Below are 13,126 nucleotides of genomic sequence, written 5' to 3' on the forward strand. Positions count from 1 at the left end.
GAAAGAGGAGATTTTAGTGCAAAGGAGCGCGCCTCGTCTGAACAGTAGAAGGTGAGCCACTTCCTGCCAATGCCTGCATGTGAATAGATCCATTTCCTGTTCAGACGGAGTGTTCAGAGGAAGGTTAAAGAGTGTAAGCGCAGCCTCAGGCCCTGCCTCTGTGTGTAATGTGGTTAGTTGGTAATGTTTTTCAATATCGGTTACAAGGCAGTCTGACAAGTTAAACATACCATGTAAAATGTCTGTTTCCATGTACTCAGTCAGTGGATGGATGGATGGGGGGGCTGCTATGTGCAGATGACATCATTCCAATGACATCGTACCCACAGCAATGAATGCCTGGCCTGAGGAATGCCCTCCACTTGTGTTTTTGTTCCTCTTTCCTCTCCTTCACTCTCTTTCTCCCCCTTTTTCTGTCTTTCTCTGTTGCACATAAGTATTGGTTACATGCAATTAACCCATAAAAGGCAAAAAATAAAGTATTTCGAATTCTATGCCCCTTTTCCAAAAATAGCCCAACTTCAACCTCATTTCGACTCTTGCTGCTGCCTCTACACCACAAGCGAAGCCCCCACCCACAGTTTTACTATAACATGAGAATAACAGGGCAGCCACAGGCAAAGCCCCAATGAATGGCTTTGCAGACTGGGGCTGGGCACACAGAGGGGATGAAAGTGCTTTAGTAGCCCAGTCACCACACTGCTAGGGCGGAGGCAAAGCTAGCATCGGGACTGGCTCGTGACTGACCAGGGAGGGTTGGAGCCGCTTGGTGGGTAAATATAGGGAGGCAGGGAGAGCATGGGTATATCGTACGGTAAAAAGAGAGGTAAATAATGGCAAGGCAGCGAAAGGAAGGGTGCTGAGGGCAGGGCTTAGGGGTTAGCAAATTAATGGGTGAGACCAAGGATTGAGCATGGGACATCTGTCAGGGGAGGGGAGGGCACTGTGGTTAAAGGGTGTGGCATGCACAATGAGTGAGAGGGCAGGGCAGTGGAGTGGAGACTGGTCAAAGGGACACATAGGGCATGAGTGAGCAACAGAATAGTAACAAGCACATGTGGCACTGCTGTAGATGGCAGAATATTCTGTGTCAGTTTGTCCCTTGTCTAGCTTGTCTATTTTCAAAATCTGCTCCAATATGGGACTTGTAGTGAACATAAGCTCATGTGTCCTGGCTGAGTGCAGTGGTGTGGTACTGATGAGCTGTTGGTGGTGGAGATGAATAACATTGCAGCTCCAGCAGTGCAGTCAGTCAGTCAGTCAGTCAGTATGGTGGATAGGCATGGAGCACCCAGCAGGGGGGAAGAGAGTGTTTTGGTAAAAGCAGGGCCTCGCCTGAAGCCACCCAAGATGTGCGTGTGTGTGTGTGTGTGTGTGTGTGTGTGTGTGTGTGTGTGTGTGTGTGTATGTGGAATGAAGGGTTGGTTGATATATTTCCCCCCTCCCACAGCCCCCCAGCTGTGGCCGAGAGACAGCTGGCAGAGCGAGGGGCGAGCGTAACTAGGAGAGAGTGTGTGTGTGTGTCTGTGATGGCCACAGTGACTCCTTTGTTCCCACTCACTCGTGCCAGTCACAGCTAGTAGATGGTTGATCTCTAATGTGACTGAATCCATTCACAGCACCTAGACCCAATGCACATCGTCTACCACTAGCTTTCTTCCCTAGCGTGTGTGTGTGTGTGTGTGTGTGTGTGTGTGTGTTGATAATGGCAGCACCAGATTCCTACCCGAGAGCCCATAACCATCTCCCATAATGTCGGTGCTCCTGTAGAGCACTTATTATGCTTGTGATGATAGTCATCAGTGCTAACATAATTGTAGCGTGAGCAACATTGAACAGTAGCCTGTCCGCTATATGCTTAGGTAATGAGTGTTGTTGAGGGCCTGGTTCTCTCCTGAGCTATGGCCTAATAATAGGAGTAATTTTTGCTACGGTGGAGAGAGGCACTGTATGTGCGGCGGTCTCGCTGTGTGTGTGTGTGAGTTATGGAGGAGCTGCTGCTATGTGGATTCAGTTTACCAAGGTGCAAAGTCACTTGAGAGAGCTTATTTGACCTTTCTGTTATGAAACGTGTCTGTTTGTTTGTGTGTGTGTGTGTGTGTGTGTGTGTGTGTGTGTGTGTGTGTGTGTGTATATTCACATGGGCATTTGTTGTTCCCAAAAGGTTTATTTTCCCTCCTCAGAATGCTTCTACCCTCTGACTCGGAGACCAATGGATGGAGGATGTATATATTCCTCTCTACTGTTTTGTCGCTTCACCATGTTGAAAGTAAATGTCTTTTCTCTCTCTTATGGCTCTACACCAAAGCCTCCATTCTCCCACCACCATTTAGCCTTCCAATGATTTTCTAGGAGTCTAGTTCAATAAGCCTTTTCAGTGCCTGACTTCTTCCTCTGAGTATCTGAACCATTTAGTTCAAGTAGGACAAGTAAAAATAGCCACAAATCAATCCCAAATGTTCCCGGGCTCTTCACACGTCTCGATCTAGGCTAGTGCAACCCAACAGGGGATAGAGCGACATGGCATTCAAAGCTGGGCAGAATGACTGGCAGACTGGCATGTTAGAGGAGGGCATGTTCATTAAAAAAGTGACTGGTGGGGGCAATTTGGGCCTTGACACACTTAAAAAGCCATTAAAGAGGGAGCTGCGGTTATGGTTTGTTGAGTTATGATGATGATATGACCTTTTGGTTATTACATGCTCGAGTGGAGATGGTAATCCTCTGAGCTATTGAACTTAGCTAAGTGAGGACCATAAGACCGTGTTTCCATTAAAGAGATGTATATGGCGTGTAGTGTACTGCAGTTCATAGCACACTAGCATTTCATGGCACATCAAATTATCGATTGCTTGGAAATGTCACACACTGTAAAGCCTTGTGTGATTCTACAAGGGGCGATGGCAAAATAAAAAGACCTGCAGGCCAAGGAGCAATTTGCATTCACTTGAAGGCGGGCAAAGTACGGTCATGGATCTTCAGATTAGATTTTAATTAGGGCTGCGTGATCCTTTTTTTTCTCCTTTTTTTCCAGACCAAGTACAAGTAAGGGTAATTTATTTTGAGTACCTTTTTTAAAAACATTTTGGATTTATTTTTTATCAAATGGAACAATGTCTGTGGTTCTTATCAAATCGAAAACATTTTGGTATTGTAAAACAGTTGAAACGCACGTGCACCAAGGCTCCAGCCGCCTGTACCAGAGCGTACGCAACCTACAGTATTGGATTTCTTGGCATCGGGTCACTTCAACGATGCTGAGTACTTACATTTTAACGTGGTATCAGCCCCAGTACCAATACCAGTATCGCTGCACCCCCAATTTTAATGATTTGATTGTAATACTGGCACAACAGTGTGCCTTGGCAGCAGAAGCACTGCTATAGCTGCAGTGTTTAGCTGTTGTGTAGTAGGCCTTATCATGCCCTGTAGACCTTGTCCTTACAAGCCACCAAAAATACCAGAAATGCTTTCTGTGTATAGAACTACCATGGGAAAGTCTTGTGCATGCAAACAATTGGGTAGAATATACACCTTCTTCCTGTGTGTAGGACTGCTTGAGGCTCCCTGATACGATATGGTTTGAAAGTGATCCCGGTTGTGTATGTTTGTCTAACTGCTGAGCAGGATTGAGAGTTTGGCCTTGTTGGCCCGGCAGTCATTTGCAGTGGAAATTCCCTGACCCAGGACAACCCAATCCTTCACATCCCATTTAACCTGATGGAGTGCATGTTAGCCGTCACCAGCAGTATGAGCATAGGGAGTTAAGCTCCTATAATGTAACAAAGTAGGTCTGCAAAGGCTTTCTAGTCATCAACGTACCACTAACCTTTAAGCTTAAAACTCCACTGAGACTGTATTCATAACCGTAATACTTGCTGCAATAGGCTATTATAAGAAAATGCTCAATGTGTCTCTGCATCTGTGTTCATTCAGTTGGAAAAGCAGCTTGTTTTGGACAAGATGTGCAAAATGACACATGAAGTCTTAACAATTACTGCCAGTTAGTAATGTCTTTGTTTGCCCATTCTCTTGAGCAGAAAAGGTCTCTTTTCTGGCTTGTATTGTGTGAATGTCCCCTCACTCCCCATCCAAAATGAGTGAAACTAAGCCTTTAGCTACAGTATTGTTCTTGCATAATCCCCGCTGCTCTATTCTGGGTCCTACACACAATGCAAGCCTGGTAGACGGAGTGCTAGGGCTCTTGTTGTGGGTTTGTGAGTGGGTGCTAGGATGGGTGCTAGTAACTTCCCATAGCACCTGCCTTTTGATTTTCAATTAGCACAGATAAGCTGTACCATCATTATCCTCCACATGAACAACGGTAATCCAGTTAAGGAATGGAATATCCCTCAACAGCCATATTGAGTTGGCCGGGATGTGATAACCACTGTCTGTATTTTATGAATGAAAAGCCCCTCAGATGGAAACATAAAAGGCATCTTTACCTCTGTTGTCTATGCTTATGCTCTGTTGTACATGCTCATGTGGTAATGTGAGTGTCTGGAATAACCCTTGGTCTGGTACAATGTGTTTTTCCAGTGCTGTGTAGGGTGTAGGCTAAGTTTAGCACTTTGAGGAAGTGGGATTTCAGACTTGTTTATTTTTAAACTTTACAATGGTTGAATCAGGAGATACTTGACCTTGATCCTAACAAATTGAAGGGTAGGTGCCAGTTCCAGCATACTGAACGTGTGTGTGGTTGATTTCTTCGAGTTTGTACTGATAAAGATTGATGCGATATTCAGAGGGTTGAATGGAAAGTTTATTTTTCTAACAAGCTATTTGGTTTTCCTACTGCTACTTTTATAATGATTACTTTTTATTTCCATAACAGAGTTTTTAGAGCGCTTTTGACTGACTTCTGACTGATACTGATGTATGAGCCTGGCTGCATAAAACATGCATACCATGAAGGCTGTGCTGGGAAAGAGGTATTGATTTGCCCTACAGTTACAGGGTTTGATTAGTTACACAATGTGGAAAATGGAGCCAGTCACATTATTACTTAATGCCTGTTTTTTCAATGAAGGCCTTGTTTCATAACCTGAACTGTGTCAGTGTTTTTATAGAAGACCGGCAGTTTATAAATGTTTATTTGGTTGTTTGCCTTCTCTGAAATGCACCCACTCAGAAAGAGAGGGGGTGTGAGAGAGATGCACCGATGCACTCGCTGTTCTGGTGGAGTAGTCAAGGTCACTTTATGATGGAGGCGTTTTTCTGCTTGTGAATGGAGAATGCTGTGCTGGTCCCTCCTGATGCTCCAACGCCTCCCGCGTCCTCCAACATACCCTACACACACACACACGCACACACACACACACACACTCCACACTTGGACAATGGGACTATAGACCTGTTTCCATGACTTCCTTCTCTGACCAACCAAAAAGCGCCATTCATCTCTCCCTGGGTCACGTGACCTGGCATGGTTTTTGTGTGGTTCCTGCCCCCCCCCCCCCCCCCACACACACACACACACACAGATAGGGGTCCAGTGAACATTTTCAGGGTGGCTTGTCCCTTGAAGCGTGCCCCCAGAGGCTCCAGTCATTGAGGCTGGCTTCAGTGATCAGTCAAGGGGAAGTTCTGGTCATCGAAGTCGCCACTTAAACATTCCACGTTTCTCCCCCACCCTCCAGTGCTTTTGAGGAATTGTGTTTTGATGTTTTTTAACATCAAGAAATGTTGTGTCTTTGGAAACAAGGCACGCTTTTGTGTGCATTTTTTTTTTTTTTTTAGTCTCTTGAGCTCGCTCCAGTTTGTAAGATTCATTTGATATTGCATGCTATCAAGCAAGGGACTCCAGCTTGATGACAAAGAAGCGAAGGTTTAAGATCCCACAGCGAAATAATTTTCTTTTTAGTTCTTTCTTATCAAACTACAATGCTATTGTATGTCCCAAATGGCAATGTTGGCTCTAAGTGAGTTGTATTTCTAGGCCTCAACTTCAGTTTGTATATGAATATACAGTCGCTTAGTGAACCATGTCCAAGGCAGTCTTATAACTATCACTGTTCATTTACCAAAGACGTGGATAATATTGCTTTTTTGGGGGGATATGAATTTTGATACAAGACACAGCCCTTTATACATAACTTCTTTTTAAGTGCATTCTGTGGTTGGGAGAAAACAACATGCTAATGCTTAGGATTTGCTCAGTTTGGAGAAAATGAAAGGTTTTAGAATAGTGTAGGCTCTCATGATCTGGAAATTACAGTAGGCAATATTGCAATTTTGCTTTTTTTTTTTCAATTGTGCAGCCCTAGTTGAAACCCTATCATGAGTTTTTCTGTGACTGTAACCATTGGTAAGAAATGGAGAATATTTGAGTAGTAGCCTTTTTTCAGTATCATGCTGGAATGAATGTATACCACAATAAACATTTGGTTCCATAGTCCGCACGGTGATTGGATCCAGACCCCAGTGCTGCTGTTTTGAGTATTAAGGCAGTCGCATTCCTGATTCCAATCTATTCCTCAAGCATCCTGGCTCTTCTCTCCAGCTTTGTCCTAATGGTGCAGCTATGTAAGATGATTACTCCAAAGACCCCAAGAGCCTGCAGCCAGACCAGCCGCCGCGGAGTCTTCTGGGGACACACACGGCATAGCAGACATTTTTATCTCCCTAACCCGCATCTCTCCTCATGGTTAAGATGAGGTAATTTGGGGTATAAAAACCACCGTTATCAGCCTCAGAATTTGATCTGAAGTCCATAAAAACCTTCTGGCAGAGAAGGTCAGAGTGGGTTTGGGAAGAGTATGTAGAAGAGGAAAGATTTTTTTTTTTTAGGGGGAATTTCACGGTGCGGTGCCCTCCATGGTAAACTAGTGCCGTGTTAATGAATTATGAAATTCAAGGTTAAGTCCTTTCAGTCCTTTCTCATTCTGCACCCATGCAACCTACCGCTAGAATAGATACTAATAATGTGTCTTTGCCAATTACACTTGCCTCCAGTCAGCATGTAGGCTTTGATGTATTTACATAATGCTATATTGATTGTTATCATCACAGCTAGTACTGTGTATGTTCAGACAATTAAGTGTTTTCTGTTTTGTGAATTTGCGAGTTCCTGTTGACGTGTGAAGAGAACACTGAGTCAGACAGTATTTCCATAACGCGATGCTCCTATATCTGCGTCAGTTTGGAAAACACATACTGTAGAGTGTGGGTGTTTGACCTGGATAGGCAGCTTCCAACTGGGCTGAGAAGCCTGAGAGCAGAAGGTCACACTGTCAGTGACTCACTAAGCCTGTGGGCTCTCTCTCTCTCTCTCTCTCTCTCTCTCTCTCTCTCTCTCTCTCTCTCTCTCTCTCTGTCTCTCTCTCTCTCTCTCTCTCTGGCAGTGAAAAGGCTCCCAAGGTAAACACCTAATTGTGCTCCTCTTTTCTGTTTTTAAGCTCTCACTGCCGACCTTGATGCTGACTGATATTGAGTTATGTAATGGGGGGGGTGGGGGGTGGGGGATGGCATGTTATTTTTAAAGCTAAAGAGATTGCGTTTGAACAGAGCACAGTGCCTATTGTGTTTCGGTTAGCGAGGCAATGGAGGAAAAAAACAACATGTGTAATAGTCACCTTACATAACACTCTTGAATATACAAACTGTAAGTGCAACTGATTTTTGCATTTGGATTTCAGAGGATTAAAAGATAAGCAGGCCCATTTTACAGTTTCCTTGAAATTAACAACGTTTTTTGTTGTTTTTAACAATGGAGTTTGAAAAATGTCCTAATCATTGAAATATCATGAATTGAGATGGATCAGGGATTAGTAATGCAGCTCATTTGTGAACAAACTGTCACCAGAAAAACTCCCATGTTTCAGCATTTTCAAACTCAGATGTCTACCTCAGAGACAAAAAAATGCATGATGATGGTGATGATGATGATGGTGATGAGCATGATGATGACGACAAGCTTTCATCTTCTGCATCTTTAAAAGTAATCAGTATTGGCTGATTTTCTCTCACTGTACATGCAGAGTGCAGAACAAGCATGACCAGTTTGCTTTGCGTCACTTTGCTCTATCAAAAGTCATCACTTGTAGCCATCTGGCACTGGGTGTGTTGGGCCAAGCATCAGGTTTGTTTAACAATATTTGATCATGTAGACCTATTTTGTATTATCATTTTATTTATTTAATTATGCCCAAATAATATTCATAATCATCTGCAAGACGTAGGCTAATCTTGAAATCTGTTTTCCCTAGCGAGCTAGCTAGTGGCCACAGCTATTTGGATGTGATGGGATAGGGAGGCTAGCAAGTAAACTTTAGGCCAACAATCTTCGTGCAAAAATGGAACTAGGAACAAAAATAGAGAGCTAGATTTTTGCTCAGATGTGATTGGTTCTTGCATTGCAACCGTTAGCATAATATGTGATTTTTTTTTTTCCAACTTTTCTCCTTGCATCGTAGCCTGTTGAACAAAACAGCCTAGATGGTTGATGGTCTGAGCTGTTTTTTGATGTGCACTGCTGGTCTTTTGCTGCTCTTAGCATTTTATGCAATTTTTTTTTTCAGCAGGCTGGTTCGCGATGCCACTGTCCTGTCATGCTGTACACATGAAGTCAATGGCTTCTTATAGAAAATGAATGCAGGCTGTTTGCCTCATGAAATTGTGTCTGGTGGCAGTCAGCACCTTAGCCTCATGAACATCATTAGCCTCATGTACCAATTATTATTATTATTATTATTATTATTATTATTATTACAAATTATCAGAGCGACTAATTTGAGGATGCTTACACAACCCTTGGACAGTGAAACTCATCTCATAGTGTAGCTCTGGCTTTCAGGCAGTAAGATGGACCCTGTTGTTGTCTTGCCTCTGGCCCACTTGAGTAGCTAGCTAGCAGGTTGTATTATACCTGTTTTTAACACCTTCGCTCTTAAAATGCAGACTGTGGCTGTTGTCTCCTCATCAAAAGCCCCTTTCAAACTGTATTAGTTTTACTGAGGGAGGTGCTGTAATTATTCTATCCGTCTGTAATTTTTACAAGTCCAAAAAGCAAGAGGGAAATTAAGCCACCTACCGTTTTTGGCAAACTAAATGGTAATCTTCACATCAAGCTGGTTTCAATTGAGGACTGCGTAATGTAATAAAGGCCCCCACACCCCAACCCGCCCAGTATCTTCCTCGGTGTGGGAATGAGGGACTCTACATTTCTGCAGGCTAGTTTGTTTGTCCTTGTAGCTTGTGTTTATTCATTACCAAGAGCTAAGAGGACAGCTAGCATATGTTAGCTTAGTGGCTAGCCACAGGCAGTGTTAGTGAACAGAGCCAAAGGAGATAGTTCTGTTTTTAGAGCTTGGTTGTTTTGGGAAGCAGGATATGCTGTGGTTATACACCTACTAGCAAGGTGTTTTTTTGCAAGGCACTGTGCACTTTGAGATGTTTTTGAGATGTACTAAAATGTTAATGTTATCCCATTTTCTGTTTCCTAGGGTATATCTAATACAGTCCACTGTATGTTGAAAAGTTTCTACATGGATCAACCATTGGGGTTTAATGATTACTAGTAAAGCATGTTTTTTCTCTAAAACTGGAATAATTTTGGATCTGGTATTGAATAATAGATAATCCTCTGAGGTGTTGTGGAAGATCTTTGCCTGACAACCTGCTCTGCAAGCAGAATGTGGGAATGTGCAGTTTCACTTAATCTTCAAAAATGAAAAAAATGTCTCTGAATGAGAAAAAGGGTTATGAAACACAAGCAACAGAATGTCATCAACACCTGCCTGACCTCAGTTTCTGCATTTACATTTTGCATTTTGGGTATTTAGCTGACGCTCTAATACAGAGTAACTTAGAGTTAGTGCAACAGTAGAATAAGTTTAAATCCAATAGTAAGGAGTACAATTGTTTCTTCAATTGGTTAATCGACTTTATATGCAAATTACTGACTTGCATTTGATTAAGGGCTACAATACATAGTCCAACTCAAAATAAGTCAAAATAATTTGAGAAAGAAACTACTCCACATTTTTATTTTTCTAAATTCGATTTCACTATAGCACATTACGCTACACCACTATCCACTATATATATGCCTCTATACACTACTGTTTTACTAGAGTACAAATTTAAATATTGCATGTCTTTTGAAATTTCAAAAACGAAATGCATTATCTCCAAATGAACTTTACTCACTCCAGCCTCTGTGTTTTGTCAGTCAACAGTATTTGATTTGAAAAAACACAAGCCTTCTAATCAACATTAGCTCCTTGAACATGGCTTCAACACAGCCAGCCTTACACACTAAGCCTGAATAGCTCCTGATTGGAACAATTTATGAATGAAGCACTAGAGATGTGCATTCAGACTCACAGGCTTGTGTACTGACCAAACTAGAGCGGCAAGCTGCTGCTGCCCCTGCGCCAGGCTGAACTGAAAAGAAGTAGCCCGACTTAATAGGACCATGGAACTAATGGGGGAATTTATCTACAAAAAAGAACAACTGACTTACATCTATATAGAATAACAGTTAGCACCTCAGCTGATAGCAACTGAAACTAACTTTATTGCTTATTATCCTGCTTCAACATTAAAGAGGTTTCTTTACCTGTCATGATAAAAATACAGAATCTAAAGTTATCTTGCACTTTGAGCAAGAATGCTAAGGCAATGCTACTGTAATATTTACATGTGCTATGATGATCCTCTGTCATCCTCCGCACCAGGATGTTTTCTCTTCAACGTGCACGTTCAAGTGCATGCACCTTTTACTGCCATGAAAAAACAACAACTTCACATTACATTAGCAGCAGCATTAGAGTTTTTCCTGGTGTTCCCACACTTTGCTGTGCTTTGATGTCAGCCCTATATGATACACTGTAAAAGTCCAAAGAAATAAGAGCTAAGGAGAAGCATTAGAGAGGAATTTATTTAAACAAGACAGGAGCATTTTCTGAGCAAGTAGAGGAGGGAGATACAGTGAGAGTGATGTGATTCAGTGACGATGGGACATTAAATATTTCCTGAAGAGATTAGTTTTCAGGCTATGACAGAACATGGGGAGAGTTACTGTCCTGACTGGGATAGGAAGGTCATTTCACCATTCGGGAGCCAGGAGGGAGCAGGGAAGGGCGAGGTAAGCAAGCGGTAGTAAGGCTGGACTATAGCCTGAAGGTATGGGGAATGCAAATCCCTCAGCAGCACAGGCAGCCAGTGGAGGGAGTGCAGGAGGGGGCTGACATGGGGGAATACTGGGAGGTTGAAGACGAGGCGGGCTGCAGCATTCTGGATGGGTTGGCGGGGCTGAAGAGAGCACTTAGGCAGCCCAGCCAGGAGGGAGTTGCAGTAGTCTGGATAGGAGCTGATGACTAAAGCTTGAACAAGGACTTGGGCAGAGTCCCCGGGGACGAGTCTGACTCAGCGGATGTCGTAGAGTGCAAACCTCATTTTCAGGTTGTGGCGGCGATGCGGGCCTCCCATGACAGCCGGTTGTCTAGATCACACCCACGTTCTTGGCAGTGTGGGCAGGAGTCACCGTGTCTGTCTCCTCATCTTCTAAACCTTTCTCCTTGCTCAGGTCTCCATGGCTTTAAGCCTTGGCTGTAATAACACAAACTAGCCCACTGGTAGCCGCAGTAACCACATGATGGCTCAGCTCAAGCACCACTCCTGTCTAAAGGTCTTAGCTTGGCTCTGAGAGGCATAGGATGGATTGAAACTCAAAATAAGGATTTTAGGTTTGTATTTCTAGCTTGTTGCATTTTGACCAGTGCTGTCAGTCTCTATGGGAGTTTGAGTCAGCACTCAAAATGTTGGATGTTTGCATACAAACCAAGGTTGACCTCAGCCTGGGTGGAGTAAACATCTGTTTTGTGTGTCACTTGCACAGATGGCCTTTGGAGCCCTAACTCGGTCCAACTGAAGATGTCATCCCCGATGCTACAACAGTAAATGCTTCATTTAGGCATTTAGCCTCTTAGCTCATGATCAGTGTTCTTTTGTCACAATATGTTAACTGTCTGACTCACTCTGTCGGCGCCTGCTGCAGGCTCCACTGACCCTGTTGCATCAGCGGTGATGGGGGGAGCCAGAGGTGGAAGTGAAAGCATATGCTGTGTTGGTTGAGTAATCGCCTATTGTCTGGCAGTCTTTGAACAATAATTTATCTTGGTTATAGAATCTCTACTCTATTACTCTAAGTTTGATCTGAGAAATATTTTTAGAATTTGTATTTGGTTATGTAAAGAAGTTTTCCTTTTGTTTCTGTCTCCTGTGGTGTGTTTCATGTCTGTTTCGGGTCTGTCATGACATGACTGGTAGGTATCTGGTCTGGGATTTCAGTGCATTTGTTTTCAGGGCAAATCGATGTATAGGTTTCAATAGTTTAGACTGAAGTCAACGGACTGTATTGCAGTTGTCTTTGGCTTGCTTTATTAAGGCACATATGGCTCCTTCACCAATGGGCATATTGTACAGCAACAATTAGTTTGTGTAGTGCAACAGCTTATTTGGTCTTGAATGTCAGAGCTTGTCATTGTGCAAGTTGTCTGTATATGGTACTTGATACTGTTGGTGTCAGGCGGGGTAGGGGGATGGGGGGGGGGGGGGGGTTGATGAGAAAGAGAGAGAGAGATTTATGAGAGAGAGACAGTTTAATGTGAGTGTCCTATGCACCTTGCTTTCTCTCATTTTGGGTTCATCCTTTATTTATCCTCGGTTAAGAACAAGTTTTTATTTACATGAACTTATAGAGGCCTTATGGCTTCTAACTGCATATGTCTGGATCTTTACTCTAGGCCCCAGCTTCCTCTTCCTACTTGCAGTCATCTGATCTTTGAATTTTGCCGCTTTTTTAGCTGCGACAGACCTGTTTCCTCTTTTCTCAACAAACGCCTACTTCCTCCTTCTGTCCATCTCTCTCACTCTCTCTCTAGTTTCTGTCGCTCTTCGCCCAAGGCGAAGCACTGCAGAAACCTTGTAAAGTCTTTGTCTATGGCTTATGAAGCCAAAGGGATTTCACTTTCAGGCAGCTAGACTAAAGTTACTTTGAAAAGAGCCGCCCTCTTTGTCCACTTTTAGCAGTTGTTTGCACGGGAAGCAGGTTGAATTGGAAAAAACAACGAGGCCACTTGGTTGTCAAGGTTTCCGGGTGAGTCCTCATCTCTTCAAG

General features: G+C 43.2%; 1 protein-coding gene across 3 annotated transcripts in view; it reads left to right on the forward strand.

Annotated features, from left to right (window-relative positions):
• Positions 1-13,126, forward strand: part of elmo1 (engulfment and cell motility 1 (ced-12 homolog, C. elegans)) — a 93,449-nt gene that overhangs the window by 9,177 nt on the left and 71,146 nt on the right. For 2 of the 3 annotated variants that reach the window (XM_071920130.2, XM_071920131.2), the window contains exon 1: positions 12,892-13,105. The exons of the other annotated variant lie outside the window; for it this stretch is intronic. The gene's annotated coding sequence lies outside the window, so the exon portion shown is untranslated. Of the gene's footprint in view, positions 1-12,891; positions 13,106-13,126 lie in introns of those variants that run through there. 3 annotated transcript variants of the gene reach the window in all.

The sequence above is a fragment of the Centroberyx gerrardi genome, chromosome 19 (genome assembly GCF_048128805.1).
Source record: "Centroberyx gerrardi isolate f3 chromosome 19, fCenGer3.hap1.cur.20231027, whole genome shotgun sequence".
Classification (NCBI taxonomy): Eukaryota; Metazoa; Chordata; class Actinopteri; order Beryciformes; family Berycidae; genus Centroberyx; species Centroberyx gerrardi.